This window comes from Salvia hispanica, chromosome 5 (assembly GCF_023119035.1).
Source record: "Salvia hispanica cultivar TCC Black 2014 chromosome 5, UniMelb_Shisp_WGS_1.0, whole genome shotgun sequence".
In the NCBI taxonomy this organism is placed as follows: domain Eukaryota; kingdom Viridiplantae; phylum Streptophyta; class Magnoliopsida; order Lamiales; family Lamiaceae; genus Salvia; species Salvia hispanica.
The window spans coordinates 9669166-9688303 of NC_062969.1; the positions used below are offsets into that span (position 1 = coordinate 9669166).

General features: G+C 34.9%; 3 pseudogenes; 2 read left to right on the top strand and 1 right to left on the bottom strand.

The window, feature by feature from the left end:
* Positions 1–1997: 1997 nt before the first annotated feature.
* LOC125189365 lies at positions 1998–4849 on the bottom strand (annotated as a pseudogene).
* Positions 4850–6231: 1382 nt separating this feature from the next.
* LOC125187641 lies at positions 6232–10181 on the top strand (annotated as a pseudogene).
* A 5111-nt stretch (positions 10182–15292) lies between these two features.
* Positions 15293–16810, top strand: LOC125187642 (annotated as a pseudogene).
* The last annotated feature ends 2328 nt before the right edge of the window (positions 16811–19138 follow it).

Consider the following 19138-nt stretch of genomic DNA (forward strand, 5'->3'; position numbering starts at 1 on the left):
AATATAAAATTCACTGAGTATTTTTTTATGCATAAAATGATGCACATTTCATGATAATAGATAACCATGATATACCCTTCCTTCCCAACTAAATTAAGTTATACTTACTTACTTTTTTTTTTTGAATGTCCTAACTAAGTTGAATTATTTCTTTTTTTTTTGACAAAAACAAAATATCAAAATATCCAATCACTATTACTTTATCAATTATATACTTACTCTCTCTCAATCTTTTTTACTCTATTCCTTTCTTTTCTTTTTCAGCAAAATTTCTTAATCATGCCAAAAGTTTTGACTCAACTTAGTTGTGAACTTGGGATGGAGGAGTATTAAATTTTAGTAAACATTTTATGACCATTGTAAATCATACAAAAACCAATATTCTAGATTTGTGCCTATTTATTGAGAGGTAATGAATTTACTCAATCACCCACTTATATATGCATGTACTATTATAACTACTATAATAAGGTTATAAACATTTAGGGAAGTATAGGAATACGCATGCTAGATTTTAGGATCCTTTTGTGGTCATTATGTTCATGAAGTGGCAGTTTAATTTTCATTTCTTGATTTTCTTTTTTTTAAGTGTCACATAGAACATACGTGATGCAAATTTTATAAAATAAAAGAAGAGACTTGCTGGATATTCTTGGAATAGACGAGTACGGAATAAAATTTCAATATCAATTGTTTAAACAAAAAATCATCTTGGACTCAATTATTTGGTGCTACTAGTTAGTAGATTTTTTATTTTATTGTTTAGACTTTATAGCGCATATACGATAGACAAAGTGCAATACGACTGTACTAAACTAAAGTTTGTAATTGTTTTATCAAGACCAATTATGTTGCCATTAAATAAATGTTTAAATCATCATTACCTACCAACTCTCTTGTTGGAAAAGATAATTTGGAATCTAAGTAAAGTTCTATCAAGCAACTTTTTTAGGAGTGCAAAATTATCACCAATTAATATGACTGGGCCTGGGTCTGGTCAAATGAAGATGTGGAATTTATTGTGACTTTTTATATTTAATCCATCCCATCAAAATAAACATTCTGTCTATTTTGACACATCCTTAAAATTAGTCTATTTTTAGTTCTAGTGATTTTTTTTAATTAGATGAACCCCTCGTTCTTCGCTAATTATATTTCAAAAATTTTTTTATAGGGAGGAGGAAGTATTTTGGGATTTTTGATAACTTTTTCCACAAAGTTACTCTTTCTCAAAAAAAAGAACAGATTTCTTGGTTTTTCAGGAAATACGAAAAATGTATTTTTTTTTTATTAATCCTCTTCCCCCTCCTTTTTTTTTAAACAAATAATATATTGATGAAAAACTAGATTTCTGAATTTAAAACTGCCAACCTATTAAGTCTACATATTCGACTAAAGTTAAATTGATCATCTTTTTTTGTCCAAAAAAGTTTTTGCACCAAAATTAACAAGTTAATCTTTTATATCAAAAAAAAAAATTCAAAAATATTTTGTTCGTATATTTACAACATCAAGCAAAAGCCCCCAATTTTCATGTAGGAATCCATCTCTTACAACTGAAAGCAAAAAATGACACATAAATAGCTCGAGTCAAAATTTTAAATCCATTTTGCACAAATGAGAACAATCAAGAGCTAATAAAAAGAAAAAAAGAACTCTACTAAACTAAACTTATGTAAAATTAAACTTTGGATAATTGTTAAATATGGACATTAATCTTTCTCCTTCCGCAAGTCACCACATTTTTCAGCTAAAAAGGCCTTCAAGAACCGAAACATGCTTGCATGTGATGGCTTATAGAAAATTATGGGGTAACAAAAAAACTTTAGTTAAGTCAATTTGATATCCAGTTTGTTGCAACCCCTTGATTTCTGTTAAAACCCCAAAATAAGCAACACTAAAAGACAACGGGAGAAGCCGAGCAACTGGTTAGACCACTCCAGAAGGAAGGGGTAAACGGAACCGAAAACCCGCGGGAACCAAGATTTGCATCAAATTTAAAGCACTTGGGAAGATAAACACGCCGCACCAGCAATGATAAAGGGGTGCAACCTTTCGATATAGTAATAGCAAAAGTCGGCAAGAATGAAAGTTTGAACAATTTCAGAAATAAGAACATTTATGGCCAAAAGGGCCCTAACCCCGTGCCACGGGGGTGACTGTGTCCCAAAACCCCCAAATACAATTGGGCAAATGTTATACTCCTACTGAAACCTTGTAAAAAATCCACATACTGAGAGAGGATTCTTGGGAAACTGGGCGAGATGATGATGATGGAAATTGTCATAAAAAACGTGTTTTACTTCATGGAACACAAAAGGTTTAACTTTTAAGACAAATTTAAAAAAAAACGCTACACATATGAACTAAAGGTTAAGGCCAGGGGTGTAATTATGTAACGAATGAGTAATTAGGTAAGATTGGGCACGGATTTTGCTATATAAGAACCAAATGAAATACTTTGAACTAATGGCAAGTCTGAGCATAAAACCTGAAGGACCCAGTGAGCACAGCTCAAGAACCTCGAAAAACCCCAATGCAAAAAAATAATAGCATAAAAGGGGTTTAACAACTGCAAACCAAACATTAGAGTGATAATATCTCATTCTATCTTAAACTCACAACACAAATCTAACAATGTGCCACAGGGTAGCATTTCCCAAGAAGTTCACCTTGTGTTTTGAACACGTAGTGCGGTAACACGGAAACAGCTTCCAGATAGACACAGAAGGCCCAGAAAATCCTGTTAATGAGGTGGTGTGATGTAGTTGGGTGAATTACTAAAGCTAAAACAGCACAAGGGGCCAGCTGCACAAGCATGAGAATCTCTTTCAGAAGGTGAATGGTAAAAACTGAACAAACATGTAATTACATATAGACAGACATTGGATATGAATAATATGATAGTTTAATTTATACTCCTACTTAGCAATGTTCCATTTCTTAAGCTATGATCACTACAGTTTTTCTAGGCACTAAGTAGCTAAATATGAAACCATAAAGGAGTAAATATCAATGAGGAAACATGAAGCAACAAAAGAGGTGGGAGGAAACTCCAAGTTGAATTGGAGCTGTCTCAATAGCTTCAAACTTATGCTAGGCTCATTAAGGCAGTGAAATATAGCGGGAAGCTCAAAATACATCCATTTACATAATATTAGTAAGGAGGCCAAAGAAATATCCTGAGGACAGTCACAAATGACAAAAGGTTATTCTATCAGACATGTGAATCTCAATCTTATTTTAAGCTACAAACAAGAATTCTTCAAGAAAGAATCCTCTTCCTCATATACAAAACAACTCCCAAAGGACTAAGGACTAGGGAGTCAATGGTAAGATAAGCCTATAAAGACTAAAGAGGTCAGAATTGCTAACAGCTGCAGTAAAGAGCACACATGCAGATCTTCAGCTGAAACTAAATCAGCCAAAATTTCCTGAACAGAGAAATAGAAAGATTTCATTATCTCAATTAAAAAATAACTGGAAAAAGATAGCATCAACCACCATTGATTGGAGAGTGGAAAAACAAATGTAAAAATCTTTATTCTTGGTTTTGAAAGATTTCATGACTTCAATAAAAAAATGGAGATAGTAACATTAACCACCATTGACTGAAGAGTGAAAAAACAAATGTAAAAATATGTTCTTGAAAATACGTAGAAAACTGGCTTTTCCATAAATATCACAAATGCTAAGATAAAGTTACTTAATGAAGTTACTAATGATAATCCCTGTAGAGTTATAGTACTAATCAAGCTGTTGATTGAACACATCAACAATTCTAGAAATGGCTTACCACATAGTATAGCAAAAATTGTCTTTATCTTCCATATAACTTGACTTCAATTTAAATCTGATCATATAAATAACCCACAAGGTAGTAGCCAGCGTAGCCAGGTCGACAAAGTATGTATGTCATATTCCATGACAAAGCTGCAATACAATCTAACAGCCAAAAGATTGCTGTTAGCTCCTGTGATTTGAGTGAAATCCCTGCGACAAGATAATTTGTATAAATGAAGAGAATCAGCATCGACTGAAGTTTAGAACACAAAGCCAATGGAAAATTTTAAATGCACATAGTTGTCAACAAATAACTACAAATTTTTGAAGTCTAAAGAGACCTGAATCTGAAAGCTTCAAACAATAAAAAAAGATCAACACTTAGCATAGAGTTTGAGCAAAATTACAGCTCGTAACATTTTCTTGTTTTTTTAAATTTTTTATAATATCGCAGCTGCAATCAATAGCAGATATTCTTATTAATTTTTCAGGTAAAAGAATGCCGACAAAAAGATGAACAAATTAGAAACATGGAACAATTAGTTTTTAAACATTTCAGTAGCATCATAATATAACGATAAGAAGATGAACATCAATAGCATCATCACGTTGCATTCAGGAAAAGGCTCTATTTTAACCCTCAACTCAATCAACACACGGATGAGAATTTGCACGTATATAAAAAATCCAAAAAATTCACCCTATTGCAACTACTTCGCATGGGAAAGGGAAAAGAAACGTAAGAAACATCAATTCTAAACGCTCCAAATGCGTTCCTCATGCGCCAATTCCACACTTGAAAGCATATAACAAAAAAAATAACGAAAACGTCGTACCAGCGCATGTCTTCTCCTTCATCAATTTATAAATAAGAACGGAAATTCCAACCGAGTGGACAGCTTCCGCTGCAACAAATAGATTATCGTGATCGTTCACAATGGCGCGGAGGGTAAAGAGCGTCGTCATGCCGGTGATAATGGCGAGAAACGCCTTCACCTTCGACGGTTGCCGCCGCACCCACGCCGCCAGGGACTGGATCGGCCTCTTCGGTGGCCTCATCGTCGGATAAATTAGCTGATTATCTCTCTAGGATTTGAAAATTGGGAGGATAATTTTTGGGGGAAAATTTTGGTGGTGAAGGAATGTATGAGTAGTTTTTACTTTTTTTTTAACTTGCAATGCAATAGAGTTTGATAATTTTAGGTTTCCACAGAAATTTGAATGGAGATGAGAGATTATATTTATTTTAGTGGATAAAATAATTAATGATGACAAGTGCTTTAAGATATTAATATATTTATGGATATTTATTACAGTAGTACTCCTAAATTAATTTTGAATAGTATTTGAATACCTATCACGTATACTACTACATTTTTGATTTTGCCAAATAAATCCATCTCAATCTCTCAGATATGGCTCTTACTTTTATAATTTTAACGATTTTATTTTACTGAAAATAGAATAGTTGTATAACCATTACGGATGCATAAATATTCTTGGTGGTGGTTGAACTAATAAATATAGAGTAAACTAATAAATATAGGAGTTGGAGGTTAAGGCAGCTACACCAGAGCCAATAGTGAATCCATTTTAATATGCCTATAATGGTAATATTACTATTAACTTTGCAAATAATCATTTCCTTCACTATTCATTCATTAGTAAGTTACGTATTTTTTTATACAATTCACATATCCTTCTTCCGTCCCACAAAAAATTTACTCTTTTTTTTAGTTCATCCGATTAAAATATATACTTTCTAATTTTAAAAATTAATCTACTCAAATGGCAAATAATATTTTAATAGAGTATATAGTTTATTAATCCTAACAATTCAAATATCGAGTGATATGATAGCCAACAAGTATCGGGTATTTGACATCCATGAATATTAAAAGAGGATTCAAGATCATGTATTATTTCAGATTTGCGGGAATATGCACATAGACTACCTGCATAATTTCAATAGTGTTAACTTCTTTAATATTTTGTCGCGATTATCTCATTTTTTCACCTAATAAATTTGTACTACGCTATGCACCAAATAAATTACAATATTATTTTACATTTTTACTAACATAATTATTAGTACTAATCTATTGTTTCATAACTCAGACTATTTGGTCCTTATTTTTAGTTTCACCATTATATTCTTCATAGTAATTGTTTTAAAAATATCTATTTAGTTGTTTTCGAAAGTAGGAACGTTGTATAAGCATAGACAAAAACCGTAATTTCTCATTTCTGAAGTGTCATTTCTTTTAATGATTAAATTTATTAAATGTATCAAAGATATGAGAGAGAATAAGTTGATAGCACCTTGAACTTAAATCTAGATATTTATTGGGCTTGGGGTTCAAATTTTGAAATGCAACAATCTGCTAGTTAACATAAATTTAGAAACTAATTTCGAAAAAGAAGCCCAATTAAGCTATTTTTCGGAAGCAGAAAAGAAAACTGAGCTCGCTGCCAAGTGCCAAGTGCCAAGTGCCAACCATCATCCCGCCATTTTCCGGCGCTCGTTGCTTTCACCTCACATTGCTACTCTTTCCACTTTCTATCTTCTTCAGACATTACTAAATAGGAACAATTTCAGTTGAAGATTCAACCCGTTCGATTTTATACACAGGTAAGAATTCTACCTTTTCATTCCCTTCTGCGTGAAGAAATTTCTTTAATTAAAATTCAGTCCTGGAATGAGAATAAAAACCGTGGCTTCCAATTTGGTGATTTGTATTGACATGTTCGATTTTGTTTAAACTGAAGGTATATATATGCCCCTTCACCACTCCCCAGTCGTTTCCCTGACCGGAATCTACATGAAGTGGTTTTGTTTAAATTGAAGGGTTTTAGCTAGGATTGAATCTACATGAAGTGATTTTATTTATACTTATTTGGGAATTAATGAAGTGTGACAAGATTTTAAATTGAATATTTGAGGACCTGAAATTCTGGGAGTTTTGTTTGATTCTGAAACTGTTGTAGTCACTCTACTCTCCAGTAAATCTGTAATTGTGTTATGATATGTTAGGGTGTAAAGTTAGTGGGATTGTTTGGCAAATGTCTGTGCTGTAAAATAGGGGAGGTCTGAAACCCTAAGTGGTGGTCAAAGTTAAATATATATGAAGTGCTATTGCTCAAAAATGGCCTAAACATGCCAAAGATTAGAAGGGCCGAATGATATGCTTTATAGGAGTTAGGACTTAGTGATTTTGTTCTGTTTCCTTGATAGTTGACTTCAAAAACATGAACCGGTCATGAACCATAGGGACTGATATTTAGAGCTCCCAATTTGGTGATTTTTTCCAAATTGTTGGATCATGTTTAATTTGAGTTTAATTATGTGTCTAGGAATTAATTAGTAAACATTGTCTGTGAAATAAATATCTAGTCTTGAAGTGTGATTACATGAGGCTGAACACTTTTAAGGTTTTAAGTTGGCGGTTACCTGAATTTGTAATTTTTATACTTGGTTTGTTAAGCAAGCATGATGAAACATCTCCTTGGAAATATAGAATATCTCAACCATTCTCTCTCGGAGTTTAGGCCTACTTATCAAGAAACTGAAAAATTATTATTTTGTTAGATCACGATCAATGAGCTAATTATGAATTTTGTGTAGTGAGCAAAACCCATCCAAGCATATTAGTAGTCAAACTGTTTGAAGAAAGTTCGTTATATTTTGAAATCAGTTGGTTTTTTTCTTTGAAGTTCATGAAATATGGTCAATTATTTGATATTATTGTTCTTTGTATCAAAATTATAATCCTAATTGAGTAGAAAAGGAATAAGATATGGATGAATCAAAATAATTTTTTTTAAAGTTTGATTATTTTTCAGAGTGCAGTATGAATGTACTATCATGCACCTTTCTTTCCTATTTATAATACTACAGTAGTAATTTTCAACATCCTTTTACACATTCATTTAGCAGCTCTGTATGCGTTATCAACGGATCAAGCAGCACCTCGGGGCATTTTACAGTTATGCAGTGCTTGTATACTAAACCAAATGAAACAAAATTGATTAATTTGTGGAGTACTTACATCTAAATATCCCAAAAAATCATAATGGTGTCTTTCAGATAAGTAACAGAAATAACTAATTCAAATATTATTTACGTGAATGGTGAGATATTGTGTTTTTTTGGCTGGTAATGGATTTTCATTGTAGACGACAATGTGGAAAACACTGCCAAATGTCTTGCTTTTGAGTTATTCTTTACTGTTTTCCATCTCTTCTTGTAAAAGTAAAACTACGTGCATACAGTTGATGCAGTTGAGTAATATATTCTTATACTAAGTCTATTTTTTGGTGTTTGTTGCAGGCTCCATAATTGGCTAGAAGAGGTTTTCACCATGAACCCTTCATAAAGAGAGAATGGTGTTATGGTTGTTAAGGATCGAAAGAATGTATTTAATTGGATAACTTTCTGCCCTCACTGCCCAAGGCCAAACGCTCATAAGAGCTGCAAGTGATCGTTATATCTAAACCCTAGCATAATCGATATCCGTACTCGCTTCGATGTTCCGCCTCTTTTCACAGCCATGTCTCTTCCTTCATACACTTGCTGATCCGAATTTCCAGTCCCGAATTGCATCCACCATCTCCCGCCAAAGTGGTCGGAGCTCAAACCAATTATTCAATCCTCCACTCATGCCGATTTCTTACACCAGCTCTTACAATTCAATAATTTCGACACCGACCTCGTTGTATCCTTCTTTAAATGGTCACAAAAGAGATGCGAGGCCGCCTTCTCTATTGAGGATCACGTTAGACTTTTTATCTTGCTAGCGAATGAGAAGAAGTACCCCAAGCTTCGGTCTTTACTCCACATGTTTCCGAAACAAGCAGAAGCCCTTTCAATCTCCCGTTTTGTCACTCCCTTTTGACTATCAGTGATAACGCGTGCGCAAATATAGTTGTATTTGATATGCTGATATCGGCTCTTGTGAGCAATGGGAAGGTTGATTTAGCATTTGAGGGTTTCATGCGGGCTGGGGATTATGGGTTTAAGCTTTCTGTGCGTTCGTGTAATTTGCTGTTGGCTGCGCTGGTGAAAGATGGTAGGACTGGAAATGTGGAGTTTGCATATAAGGAGATGGTTAGGAGGAGGATTGGGATGGATTTGATCACGTTTAACACGGTAGTTTGTGGGCTTTGCAAGGCTGGAAAGTTGAACAAGGCGCGTGATGTCGTGGAGGATATGAGTATTAATGGTGTGGCACCCAATGTGGTTACTTACAACACTTTGATTGATGGCTACTGCAAGAGGGCGGTGAGGGGAGAATGTACAAAGCTGATGCACTGTTGAAGAATATGGTGGAGAAGGGGATTTCTCCGAGTGTAATCACGTATAACATTCTTATTGACGGATTTTGCAAGGATGGCAATGTGGCTGCCGGTATAAGGATTATCAAGGAAATGAAAGACCAGGGTGTGAGACCAAGTGTTCTCACGTATAACTCGTTGATTAATGGCCTCTGTGGTGATGCAAAAGTCGATGAGGCATTGAGTTTAAGGGATGAGATGGTGACAGTAGGTGTGGAGCCAAACATTGTTACTCATTCCACATTAATCAATGGATATTCGAAGAATAATATGTTGAAGGAAGCCAGGGACTTGTTCGATAATATCATAAGCCAAGGGATTGCATTGAACGTACTGACATTCAACGCTTTGATAAATGCGTACTGCAGAGCGGGTGACTTGGAAGAAGCAGTAGCTATATTCAATCTTATGTTGGACAACAAGGTTTCTCCCAGTGTATCAACGTACAATTGTTTGGTCGGTGCTTGTTATCGCAATGGACAGATGGAAGCAGGGCATAAGCTTCTGAGTGAGATGGAGGAGAAGGGGTTGAGATATGATGTAGTTACCTATAATGTTAGGATAGACGCAATGTGCAAGAGCGGTGAAACCAGGAAGGCGGTTAGGTTAGTGGATGAAATGTGTAAAAGGGGTCTGAATCCGAGCCATGTTACGTACAATACTTTGATGGATGGTTACTGCAAGCAGGGAAGCCTGAAGGCAGCTTTGGGGGTGAAGAAAAGAATGGAGAAAGAAGGGAAGCGGCCAAATGTTGTGACATATAACGTGCTGATTAAAGGTTTTTCGCAGAGGGGAAGCTTGAAGAGGCGAATAGATTTCTTAATGAGATGCTGGAGAAAGGATTGGTACCAAACAGGATTACTTATGATGTGATTAAGGAGGAAATGATGGAAAAGGGATTTGTTCCGGACATAGATGGTCATCTTTATAGTGATTTGGTAGCTGCAGATTCCCCTTGAGTTTTGTTTACTGCTATATGTACATATTCTTTGAATTGTATACTTGATTTCAAACTATAAATTGGGACTTGTAATATGGCTCATGCCGTCCGCGAATTCGATGAAGATAGGGATTTTGGGAATGGTGCGGGTTCAAACAGATTTATAGTGATTTTTTCGAAACAATCTGCCCGTCCCGGGTTCAGGCAAAACGACATAATTAAACGTCTAGGAATTTCGTACTCAAAAATTAATTTTTACTCCCTCCGTCCGCGAATAAGGGTCCCGTTTTTCCATTTTAGTCCGTCCGCGAATAAGAGTCCTGGTTCACTTTTACCATAAATGGTAGTAGGGTTTCACCTTCCACTAACTCATTCCACTCACATTTCATTTAAAACTAATATATACATGTTAGACCCTTATTCCACTAACTTTTTTCCATTCACTTTTCTTAACATTTATTAAACCATGTGCCGTCTATGAATAAGACTCCTAATGGCGGACGGAGGGAGTATAAACTATATAACCATGACTGTCATTTGCCATGCACAAAACTAATTCTTGCAAACTAGACATCCATGACTTTCATTGTGACAATGGTTTGTTGATATTCAACTTCCAAGCTGGTCAGAATGATTGTGGATGGTAATGCCCCAAGATGTCACGTATACAATATATAAAAGGGGAGTTTTGGGAGTATTTAGAAAAATAAGGTGAATTTTGGGGGTAATTAGGAAAATGCTTTTTAAAATAGATATTACTATTTAAATATAAATGTTTTTTTTTTTTATGAATAGTAGTAGTAAAATTACGCAAACTAAAGTTATTTAGTTTTATAATTAGTGGATAAGAGTTGGTTATTTAGTTTCTATAATTAGAGGATTAGTGGTATAGTTAGTGGCATAATGGTTTTCAATAATTTATTCAACGTTTCAGGGCAACCGACTTTAGCCAGGTGAAAATCTCATTCCAACCACGAATTAACATTTTTTTATTAATTGATTGCCATTATTATATGAGACTCTTTTCCAATGGATTGAAATGAAATTTAGGTCAAGTTGATGTTTTTTATGAACGTAGAATGTCCATTGATGATTTTGGTTAACTCTAGCCTCTAGGATACCGTAGAGAATTGATCAATCTCTAGTGGAAATGTGTGCCTTAATCAAGCAGAATCAGGTTTTGATTATTATTGCATATTGTTCTTTATAAATATTTGTAATCCTTTAGCATTAAGCAGAGAAGAATAGAAAAGTATATTTTCATTTCCATTAGTTTATCGAGTTCTTTTTCTTTAGATTATCAAGTTTTCTAAATTTCTATAATTTAGTTATGAGTAAAGGCAAACTGGAACATATGGCTATTTTACGATTTTGGTCCTAAACTTTATCTTTTGGATTTTTTGGTCCTGAACATATGAAACTTTTATCTTTTTGGTCCTCCGTCAATATTTAACGGTCAACGGATTTAATTGTAATTTTGACCAAATTAAGTATGTTAATTCTGATTTTTTAAGTCAATAATTATTTTTCTAATTATTTTAATAAATATTAATTTAATATCATAAATATATAATAGAATTAGGGTTCTTTATTTCATTTCCTCAACTCGACGGAGCGTTCATCTTCCCGCCTTCATCTTCATCTTCCAGCTTTCATCTTTCTTTATCTTCCTCTCAAAGACTTAAACCCTAGTTATAGAGCGTTCAACTTTCAGCAAAGGGTCCGGCAAGAGCGCGGCGGTCGATTTGAGCTGCGATTCCGGTACGAGTCTTGCAATTGCAAGAAATTTGCTTCACTTCGTATCGTCAAAAGCGATGACAAACCTACAAGGGGAAACTCTACTTTGTTTGTGAGGAAAAGGAGTCACTTTTTCAAGTGGTGCTCACCAATCGAACCAATTGAAGAAGACGATGATGTGGAATCATTGCCGACATTTGCCGAGACCGATGGAGCCGTTTAAGCTTGATTTTGGCATCAATCGATGACAATAATCAGCCGTCAGAAATTAGCTAGTGTTGTGAAGTATGGATTTACTTTCTTTGTTATTGTGATGTTGACTTGTATCTTGACGTTGAAGTAATGTTGTATTTTGGCATGAATCATTATGTAAAGACTTTCTTTGGAATCAATGGATTTAGTAATGTATGGAATTTTATGGATTTAGTAATGTATGTATTTTTTTTTGCAGTAAGGTATGTATTTTGAATGTGAAGTGAAGTTATGTATACTATGAATTTTTGGCTTTCTTTTGGTACTAATGTATGGATTCTTTGGTTTTCTTTTGCGTATGAATGGATTTTTTGGCTTTCTTTTGGCATTAATGTATGTGTTTTTTTTTTGGCTTTCTTTTGGTAATAATGTATGAATTTTTGGCAGTAAGATATGTATTTGGCAATCTTTGGCGTGACAATGATTAATAGTTCTTTGAGCACTTTTATCGAGAGGAATACAAGTAAAGGTTATGCACACCAGGGGCATATCAAATGCAAAAGATGGCCAACTGGTTTCTTTGCAACAAACACTATGTTGAATGGTGATGGTGAATGCCTCATTTCTTCCCGTCATTGCCTAAATATTTCTGCTATATTCCTATATTTCCACCATCCATCATCTATTCTTTCATTTTATATCCTAAAAGTAGTATGCAATTCTATTTATACTAATGAAAACGAGTAATACAAAATCCAATTTCAATACAAAGCAAATTTGTTGAGCCAAAGTAGTACTACAACTGTACAACACCTTTTCGGCCTACATAAAGCTCCATATATAGCCTTCTCACAACCACTTATCCGATTATTCTTGCCTTCCTCCTCCGTGCTTCTTCTCCATCTTGGCGCTCATCCACTTGTTCAACTAAGTTCGGTGATTGCGTTGTGGGAGTTGTCTGTTTTGAGTGAGAGATCGATGTCGCCAAGGCAGGAAAGTGATCAAAATTTCACCTTCACGATACGCGGTCGGGGCCCATACATTACGTCGTGGAAGCGGTGGAATTTCAGTCGGAGGTCGTGGTTGCGGTAGATTTTGAGAGGCAGGTGGTGGAATTTGAGTCGGAGATGGTGGTTAGTCAGTTCTCGGTAGGAGACGGCGCTTGAGGTAGATTCTCGGTCGGATTCGATTTTGAGAGCGGATGCTCTTCCCCTTCCCCTCCCCTTCTCGTTCTCCTTCTCCTTCTCCATCTAGGGTTTCTTCGTTCGGACAATAAACTAGGGATAGACGACAACAAGCTTAGCCTCGTTCCGCTGGTCGCGTGAAGACGGCGCGTCGAAGTGAGAGAGGAGAACGGCCGTTGAAGTCGAAGTGAGAGAATGAGCATTCCAATGAGCTTTCGAAGCTTAGCCTGTATTTTGTTTTTTAATATTATTTATTTTGTATTTAATATGATATATTATTAAAATAATTATGAAAATAATTATTGACTTAAAAATCAGAATTAACATACTTAATTTGGTCAAAATTACAATTAAATCCGTTGCCGTTAAATATTAACAACTATTGACGGAGGACCAAAAGATAAAAGTTTCATATATCCAGGATCAAAAAGTTTAGGACCAAAATCGTAAAATGACAGGACCGGTTTTGGCTTTACTCTTTAGTTATTTTGTTGGAGTTCATAATAAATGCCCTTTTGTTATTCATAATTTACTTTGTACATAGTAATTTACTTTTATAATGGTCAGTTTCATTTTTATAGGGAGTCATATGTTTATGGGGGTTGAATCTGATAAGGATGTTCTCCAAGCCACTGCACTCTGTCGGATGTTTGCTTCATCCCTTTGAGAGCATCATTTCCGGTGGATCCACTTATGTTAAATGCTGATAAGAAAATAACAACATACCTTGACCATGTTAGAGGAAGTTCGATACAAAAAAGAATCAATTTCTGGGAGGACGCAAAATTCTAGTAGGTTTAATTTGTTAAAGCTTCATTTAGTTATATATTTCAATACATGAGTTTAGTTACATATTTCAATACATGAGTTTCATCAAATGATTACTAAAGTTGTTAATAGAATATACTCTTATTTACACAAGTTTATTGCTCTTGGTTTATATATTTATTAATTAGTTATATATGAGATTTCTTAATTTTTTTATTTAAGTTACACACCGTAATTTAAACTAATTAATGTTTTAAATAAGTATGTGTTTTTTTGAAAATTTATCAATTTAAATAAATAAATTTTGATGTAGAATAGTAAACAAATCAAATGAGAAATGAAGAAGAAAGAAATTTGATATTCTTTTAATTAAAATAAAAAAATTAAAGTAATAATTTATTTTATATATTTATGATTTCAGATTTTATATAACGATATTTTAAGAATTTATAAAATCATTTTACAAACAGAAATAAATTTAAATAAAAGAAATGGATCGCATCGACGTGGGTGATACTAGTTTTAAATAAAATTGACTTTTTTTTTTAATATAACGGGCTATATAGAATTATTTAAATTTGATCTAGTTTTAAATAAAAATTGAACCTTTTTTTTAAAATATAACGGGCTACATAGAATTATTTAAATTTGATCAATCAGCGGGATTTTGAAGTAATGTCAACTAATGTTTAGTAATTATTCTGAGATTATTAATGCATGTGGTTTTTCATTATTAATTTAGTTAACTGTGTAAGATAAAGAATAGAATTAATCAACAATAGTCAAAATATGTAACTTAAGTAATTAGTGTTTTGGAACGAGAAAGCATAACAATCTAGATGAAAACTGGATGAGAAATTTGTGAGAATATACCATCTAAAAATAACGAATTAATGAAACTACAAAAAATGGAAGAGAAAAGAAAAAAATTATACTATTCATATTAAATTTTTTACTGTCGTTACTGAGAGAGGGCGAAAAAGAAAGGCAGAGAGTTCTTGGAGACTCGAGCTTCAATTTTCTTTTGAATCAAGGTAATAATTCCCCAGCTTTCAATAACTATTCCATTTCATAACTTCACCTTTCACTAACTTCTGGAATCCTATCATTCAAAGTTTTAAATGGAAGAAATTCGACTGTTAATGCATAGAAGAAAATTCGGAAAAAAAATATTTAGCGAACATACGTTATACGTTAATTGTTAACTTCCTTTGAATAATGAATTTGATATATTTTCAGCTGAATATTTGTATTGATAAAGGTGCTCAATCCTAAACCAAAAGGGCTTGATTTCGCGCTTTTTATTTTCAGGCATGAGATCATAAAGAATTATGGCCTCCAAGTGTTCGATAAAATGTCGAATAGGCAAAACCAGTACAACAGTCTTCTCCCTGCTCCACAAGCACAGTCGTCGCCGCCGCGGCATTCAGCAAATCCACTGCCACCTTCTCCCTCACAAAGCCAAGCCTGTCAACAGCATAATTAGCCTTCTTGTTCTTTGGAACTCCATGACCAAGCACTACGCACTCACTAGATTCCCAATAAGATGCTCTCTCTTCTCTCTTCAAACATCTCCGCAATCAAAGGAGCCCTTTCCTCTTCTGATAGTATCACCTACTCCTATCTCATCAAAAGCATGCGCGAATATGAAGAGAACAGATGTTGGGAGCCAGCTCCAATCCCTGAGCACTAAAGCAGGGTTTGGATAGCAACGTCCATGTGCAGACCGCGTTGGTGAACATGTATGCTGATTCTAGGTATTTGGTTGAGGCAAAGAAGGTGTTCGATGGAATGCCTGGCAGGAATATGGTGACTTGGAATGTTTTGCTGACCGGGGTTTGTTAAATGGGGTGAGATTGCAGCTGCAAGGGCTATTTTTGACGCCACAGAGAAGAATGTGGCTTCGTGGACCGGGCTCATCGACGGGTACACCATAGCTGAACCGGTTTCACGAGGCCTTACATTTGTTTCGGATGATGGTTGCGCACGAAGGGATCCAACCCACGAGGTGACTCCTCGCGGTTTTCCCATCCATATGGAACGTAGGGTCGCCGAGTTTTGCCAGATGATTCATGGCTATGAGAGAAAAGTGGACTAAATGTGTTGGATGTTCGGGTTGTGAATTGCCTGATCGATGCATACCGAGGAGCGGTAGCATAGGAAGCGCGTGGTTGATATTCGAGGAAGTTGATGATGAGAGGAAGAATTTGGCTCTTGGACTTCAATGATATCTGCCTTTGCAATGCATGGAATGGCTGGAGAAGCTTCTGATTGCTACGAAGATAGGAGAGCAAGGGTGTCGTGCCTAAATCCCTCGCATCACGTTTCTTAGCGTGATGAGCTGTGTTGCAGTCATGATGGATTGGTGGCCGAGGGGCTTGAGTACTGGTGAAAATGGTCGATGATTATGGGATTATACCCGAAATCAAGCATTACGGAGCTTTGATCGACATGTTGGGGAGTGGCGGCAAGATTGGAGGAAGCGGAGAAGATAGCCCTAGGGCGTCGCCATGGATGAGACGGGGTAGAGTTGGGGTGTGAGGACGCTTAGTGCAGCTTCCATGGCGACGTTGAGATGGGGAGAGAGGGCGAGGAGGATAATGGAGACGGAGAGGAGATACGGCGACATTATGTGTTTATGTCAAACATCTTCTCTGCAGCAGGTAGGTTTGGAGATTCTGAGAGAGTTAGGAACATGATGGATGCTAGAAATGCTCAAAATCCTGCTGGGATTACTCTCTCCACTTGCAGACATTTTTGATGGTTGGGAGAATCTCTCATTTCTCAGTACACAAAATCTAATCATTGTATTATAAATTTACAATGTAGTACTGCTGTATTTGTTAAAAAATACTAGGAAGTTTTGGCATAATCCAAAAGAGTAAAATTGATGGGATCTAAATCTCATGTGTTTTTATTACAAGGTGTTTAGCCTATACAACTATATTTACTAGGAGTAGTATTTTATTAACCTGAGGATATCTATATCTATATATCTTACCTGTGTGCATGACATAGAGTATTTTCTTAAAAATTTATATAATATCAAATTAGTATACATTAAAAATATAAAGTCAAAATCATTTATTAAAATAAGTTTATAATATTGATTAAAATCTATTAGAAATCTAACAAAAAAACTGTACACACACATCAACAATACTTCCTAAGAATAATACATAGTTGACTAGTGAAACAATGGTCACAAAAAAAAAAAAAAAAAAAGAAAAAACATCACATGAAATAATAAAACATTAACTGATAAATTCCTGAAACAATTTTTTTTTTTTCAGATATGACAACAATCATATAAAGCTTCACTAAACTGAGTTCAAGTATAACTCACATAAAAAACATTACACTGAAAAGCAGAATCTCATATATGCTAAATAATTATGTATTCAATAATGATAATGATAATGAAAAACAATTAGAATTAAACTAAAAATCTACTAATAATGAAATGAACACAGTGATGGCAAATTAATTACAAGTTGAGAATGTTAATTCAGAAGCAGCATAGAAAAAGAACACAAAATTGAGTTCATGTTAACATAATTTTGAATTTTGGAATTTTTGTGTATTACTATGTAATTACAGAAAATTATAGGAGTATAGTAGTAGTCTAATTTAGTTTTTACAAATTTGAATTGAAGCGGTAACAGTTAGCACCCAAACGGCCCAACTCCAAATAAGGATTACTAATTTCTCTCACGCCGCCATCGCTTCGCTCAGGACGCCGCGCCGCCTGGCATCTGGTATCCCACTCCACCCTCTCCGACCACCTACACGCTCACTTGAAGGTAAAATTTTGTGTTCTATTTTGGGCTGTTTTGTATAAAAATTTCTTTTGAATGTGGTGTGGCTGTTTTATACTTTGTCTTCCAAAATTAGTGTGTTTATTGAAGTTGTAATTCATTGTGCCAACACCAAATATAGCATCTAAAACACCATTAAAACCAATCCCAATTGAATATCAGTGACTCTGCAATCTTCTTTTATTCATTGTGATTCTGCAAAACTCAACCATTATTGTGTTGTAAGTATCAGTTACCATAACTTTACACAAAAAGCCTATCTATCTTCTTCCCTTCCCCTACAAAAACCTACCACCCAACCCTCAATTCCTTTCCTAATTCATCATGGCTTCCTCTGCAGCACGTTGCCAATTAAATTACTACTTTTTTCGCAGCCAGGGTATGAAAGAGAAAATATGGGTATAGGTTTGCAGTTTCTCAATTGTATTCCAGAAAAATCGGGCCCAGTCTATGTTCTGTAGTCATTGATATATAATCACAAGTTCTGTTTCTGATTTTTTGGGTATTTTGCTTGTTGCTGGACTGCTCAAACCCTAATCATTATTTTGTGTTCAATTGCTGGATGGAATTTAGGGTATAAGTTTGATTATCCATGCTTGTATCACATTCTTTCGGAGGGTTTATATTATTTGTGCAGAAAGTGGGGTTAAATTTGTACGTTTTGTTAATTTACTTGCTGCTGAGATACTTGTGTTGTTGGCTTGAATATTTTCAGTGTCAAGGTCTCTATAAAATATTACTGAAGCCTTTTTTTCTTCTGCAGTGGAGAGGTGTATAACTTTGTTTTCTTTTTTCGGACTGATTGAGTGGAAGAGCTCTTGATTGACTAGCTACATTACATATATTGGATAGAGAGAAGGACAAGTTGCATGTATTGTGCGTGTCAGATTTAATCAAGTTGCACAAGATTCCAGCGTTCTCACTTCATAATGGACAGCGACGTTCCTTCTTCCCGCCGGAGTAGCTGCAGTCATGGAGGAGCGAAGTCACACACTAAGAAAGGAAGCTGAGAAGCGCGGATATTGTCGAACAAGTGCCAGAAATTTCAAAATCTGCTCAGCTTCGATGAATCGCTCGGAGGTGTGGAAGAGCATTTGCCGTGGAAGAATTTGCAGCTGATTCTGTCGCTACAAGACAAAAACGTTGATATCAGGAAGTACGTTTACTATGCTTTTATTGTGCATATGTTGTTTTAATGGATTGAGCTCGTCGTGTTTAGATGCCTATAAGTTATTGCTATTACAAGGATTTATGAGAAAATAGTTTGAGGCGTGTGAATATTTAGTAGCATTCATAGAGGAAATTAGATGTGAGCAAGTTGAGAAAACTTGTTCTAGCGGCGTGAAGGTTTTGAACGGCCAGTTTTGAGATGTAATTACAGT